This window comes from Orycteropus afer, unplaced genomic scaffold (assembly GCF_000298275.1).
Source record: "Orycteropus afer afer isolate SDZICR_OR568_19922 unplaced genomic scaffold, OryAfe1.0 scaffold00124, whole genome shotgun sequence".
NCBI classification, from domain to species: domain Eukaryota; kingdom Metazoa; phylum Chordata; class Mammalia; order Tubulidentata; family Orycteropodidae; genus Orycteropus; species Orycteropus afer.
The window spans coordinates 5,456,335-5,461,328 of NW_006921711.1; the positions used below are offsets into that span (position 1 = coordinate 5,456,335).

Below are 4,994 nucleotides of genomic sequence, written 5' to 3' on the forward strand. Positions count from 1 at the left end.
AGAAGGGACCATTCCCTGGAGAAGAATGTCATGCTTGGTAGGGTGGAGGGTCGACGAAAGAGGGGGAGGCCTTCAACAAGATGGATTGACACGGTGCCTGCGATGATGGGCTCAAGTATAGCAGAGATTGTGGGGCTGGTGTGGGATAGGGCAGTGTTTCATTCTGCTGTGCATGGAATCGCTATGAGTCGGAAACGACTCAACGGCACTTAACAACAACAACAACAACAACAGCTTTTCATACTTTGAGTTTTTTGGCCACATGACAGTATTACCTATTTAAAAAAATTAATAAAATAGTTAATAGGTAAATTGAATAAGTAAAGGCTAGTCGCATTGGCTTAATATAGAAATACGGTTTTTGCTAGACTTTTTCCGTCTGTTAAAAAAATTACTGCACTCCTTAAAAATGTCCCAAGTCCTCAAAAGTGCCCTGACCTTGTATTTATGTATGTATTTGAGTATAATAGGACTAGTATTTCTAGATAAAATCCCTCTTTGCAATGCTGTCAGTCAACAAATTTGATGAGCACCTACTATGTGCTTTGCCATGCTCTGTGCACCATAGAAACTCACAAGAAGGAGGGAGACCACTCTCCTTGCCGTGAAAGCTCTGCCTTCAAGCACAGGAGACTGGGAAACAATTATTCCCTAACTGGCTTCCCAGGGAGACTGGAAGGGCCCTGCTAAAAAAATAACACTCAATTCCAACAAGTGTAGGCCTTTGGGTTGCTCATTCACTTAAAAAATTTTTTTTCACAGCTTTCTTCCTCCCTGTGGTTACCTTTTCCCTGTGTCTTTCTTTCCTAGGCATTCCTGCCCTCTGAGATTTCTCACTTAGCAAATGCTGCCCTTCTGATTTCCCGTGGTTGATTGTTCTAAGGAGTGCACCTCCCAAAGTAATTGTTCATCTGGTAGTCTTGTCTGTTATTTGCCTGAGAGTTAAGCCACAGGAGTGAGTTTGATTCCAGGCCTGAAGGGTGACTACGGGCATAGTCTTGGGGACTTCACCAGTCTCTATCAGACTAAAAAACCAAAACCAAACTCACTGCTGTTGAGCCGGATCCAACTCATAGCGACCCCTCCTTGGATTTCCGAGGCAGTATCTCTACGGAAGTAGGTTGCCTCATCTTCCTTCTGAGGAGTGGCTGGTAGGTATGAACCTCCAGGCTTCTGGTTAGCAGTCAAATGCCTTAGGCACTATGCCACCAGCAAAACCAAAAAACCCACTGCCATCGAGTTAATTCTAATTCATAGTAACCCCCATTGAGTTTCCAAGGCAGTAAATCTTTACAGAAGTAGATTGCCTCATCTTCTTTACATGGAGTGGCTGGGGGTTTGAACCACCAACCTCTGGTTAACAGTCAGATAGATGCCTTAGGCACTGCACCCCCAGAGCTCCTTATATCAGACCAGTAAGCCTTTTTTTCTTTTTTTTTTTTACGATTTTGCAATTTGTTCCACATTTTTCTCCCACTCTATCCAAGACCTCCAATTTTGATCCCATTTTAAGTGGTGAGTTGCCTATGCAACTTTTGGAAACGAGTGAATATGGTGTCAAAAAAGGTGTAAATTGAACTCTTTGCAGCCATTTCCTGCTCTTGAATTTGGTGTCTTTAGTTTAAGAGCTGCATAAGATACAGTTTACACTAGTTATGTTTACAAGTCAATTTACACAGCTGAATTTTGGTTTGCCAAAATTAAATATATGGTGTCCCTTAACCAGTTTTAACTAATTTTTGTTTAAATAATAATGATAATAACCAATAGGTGGGAGAATTGTGGGACAGAAATAGGAAGTAGAAAGTCAGATGTCTTGGGCAACAGTGTTGGAAGGGGAGGAAAGCAAAGAAACTGCTTTGCACAGCCCTCAGCCAGCTACAGAGCAAGCAGAATGTCAGTGGCTCCACCCTCTCCTTTTAGCAGCCTTCGCCAGACACACACACACACACACACACACACACACAAACAGAGTCTCCTTCTCTTCCTGCCCCCCTCTCCTCCTCTTTTCTTCCTCTCTCTCTCCCTCCCTTTCTACCCCAGCAAACCTAGCCATAGGCTCCTGTGGGCCCTCCCATTCACTGAAACCCATTCATGAACTGCTTCACCCAGATTGGCCTAGGACCAGCCATGTTTAGTGTCAGGAGTATAAGTATTTTTCTTTTTAGTGAGTCTGAAAACCTCAAGAAGAGTAAAGTTCTAGTAATGGCCTTTCTCCACTACCCAGCTGTCACTTTGTCATACTGTGGTTGTTGTATGTTGCTGTGGTGCTGCTGGAAGCTATGCCACTGGTATTTCAAATATCAACAAGGTCGGTCACCCGTGGTGGACAGGTTTCAGTGGAGCTTCCAGACTAAGACAGACAGAAGAAAGCCCTGGTGATCTGCTGAAAAGCAGCCAATGAAAACACTATAAATCACAACCGAACATTATCTGATACAGTGCTGGAAGAAGAGTCCCCTAGATTGGAAGGCACACAGTGACCACAACATGGGATTCGTATATACCAGCAAGTGTGAATATGGTGCAGGACAGAGCAGTGCTTTCACACTGCCATAAGTCAGCACCCACTCGATGGCAACTAAGAACAACACTACTTTTCTTGCCCCCAGGGATCTTTCAAGCTGCCCTAATCTTTCATATCACAAGTGAATATCAGTCACCAACTGATATTGCTGTGAGTTGGTTGCAAGGGAAGAGTTAGAGTTTTAAAGAAACACAGACAGCAGCGGGGGACTCTGAGGAAGTGACTAATGACAGGAGTTCAGCTGCCTGTGTGCCACCCACAGGGTATGCAGCTTCTGTCCGCAAGAAGGGAAAAGAAGGCTGGAGGCAAAGCAATGATGTGCATCTGGGGCCAGTGTAAGAACAGACAGAGAGGCAGGGGGTAGGGAGAAACAAGACAGTCTACCTTCTCTCACCTCTCCCTGAAAAGAGTAGGAATCTTGAGCAGAGGGAAAAGCTGTGCTGATGTGCTTTAGAAGCATCAAGACTTGCAATTTTTAAATGGGGGCAAGGTTCAGGCTGGCTTGGAATCTTCTGAATCTACCCCTTTCATACAAAATTAGAAGACTTTAAAACTGGGCAAATGATAAGCAGAACAAAGCTTTCTACAACATAACAAAGGCTGTAAAAGAGGATGCTTTGAGGGGCGGCCTTTGGGGTACTTTGTAAAGTTGGGGTTGGTGGCTGACATTGAAAGACATTAACCAACATTAAGCCAGGGAAGTAAACCAAACCAAACCAAACTCACTGCTGTCGAGTTGATTCCAACTCAGCAACCCCCTTGGGTTTCCTAGGTGGTAAATCTTTATGGAAGGAGATTGCCCAGTCTTCCTTCCACAAAGTAGCTGGTGGGTTTGAACCTCCAACCTTCTGGTTAGCAGTCAGATGTCTTACGCACTATGCCACCAGGCAGGAAGTATATAGAGCCCAAAACACCAGCTTTCAGAACAGGAAACCTGAGTTCTGGTCCTGGTTCCACCATCTCCCCTTGTTGCCTTAAAGAAATCACTTATCTTATTTGGGCCTTCATTTCCTTATTTCCACACTGTTGTTGTTGTTGTTGTTATGTGCCATCGAGTCAGCCCCGACTCATAGCGACCCCTCCTTGGGTTTCCGAGGCAGTATCACTACGGAAGTAGGATTGCCCAACCTTCCTTCCGAGGAGTGGCTGGTGGGTTTGAACCGCCAGCCTTCTGGTTAGCAGTCAAGTGATTTAGCCACTATGCTACCAGAGCTCTGCTCTTCTGCACTCACAGTGCCCTTCAGAACATGAATGCGGTTTGTGCGCTGTGAGGTTACGAATATTATTGCTGTTGTTATTGTGTGTGCTATCTGGGCCTTAGAAAGGCAAGTCCAGATGCTAGAGGTGAAGGGGAACAAGACCCAGGAGGGCCACATGGTCAGCATCCCACTGACTTAACCATTTGTAGGCAGGCAGACAGCCCACCCAGTTTCCCCAATAGAGTTTCCTCATGAAGGTAATAGATGCAACAATATTAAAGACCTTCTACTTTCACATACATGTTATCTTATTAACCCTCAAAACAAGCCCGAGGCCAGGAATGTATCCTGATCGCACTTTGACAGAGTAGGTAACCAAGACCAGCACAGTGACTTTACCAGGGCCACAACTAGTGATTGACAATCAGCCTCCTGTGTCATCTCACAGCTGTCCTATCCCAGCCAGAGCTGAGTCTTGACCACACACAATGACCAGAGTTGGGAATTAGGGAACCCTGGTCCCAGGGAGCTGGGCTTGGTTGGGTGCACTGTTCTTTCTATAGTTCACAGCATTTGCTGAGAGTAGCACATTTTATGTGCTTTCTTTTTCTCAAGAAGTCCCAGCTGTAAGCGGAAACGGGGTCGCGGGTACAAGGCGGGCAGGTCCTAAAGTGCTTCCTGCCCCACCTTTGCACTTGAGCCTGGAATCTTGAAGGTGGCTGGATTTCAAGTCCAGACACCAGCAGGCTTATGAGAAAGCCCCCCTTCTTCTGATTGCAGGGGAAGGGAGGGCCTTCAAGGCCCTCCACCACAAAGTGGCTGCTGAAGGAGAAGCAGGCCCAGATAGGGAACCTCCATCAACACAGTCTGGATCCTTCTGCAGGGCCAGATGTGGGTTGTCCAGACTTGATTGGTAAGGGAATTCCAATGGAGAAGCCCAGATTTACACAAGAGCTTACCTGGACCCCAAAACTGAAAAACATGCCATAAAGGAACTGTAATAGTTGAGGTCAGTGAGCTCCATGACCCTCAGAACTATCGAGGCTCTGCAGGTCTAGGTTATTGCAACCAATGTACCTTTCTGTCACCAGACCCTTCCTCCACTCAGCCTACTGGCTCCTAGTGAACTTAACTTCCAGCAAATTGTGCTTAGGCAAGCAGGGATACCATTGCCCTCAGTGTGAATTCCTAACCCCTCACCCTGGCATTCTAGGCTCTTCATGATTTTAACACTTCCCTTGCCTCACTGTTTGTTGTTGTTTGCCGTC

At 45.9% G+C, this 4,994-nt stretch overlaps 1 protein-coding gene and 1 non-coding gene across 2 annotated transcripts in view; both read left to right on the forward strand.

The window, feature by feature from the left end:
- Window positions 1–4,994, forward strand: part of PRKCE (protein kinase C epsilon) — a 794,842-nt gene that overhangs the window by 740,674 nt on the left and 49,174 nt on the right. The window lies entirely within an intron of this gene.
- On the forward strand, window positions 1,505–1,645 carry LOC122150343. Its single transcript, XR_006163617.1, has one exon. It is a non-coding gene; the product is annotated as a small nucleolar RNA SNORA13 (small nucleolar RNA).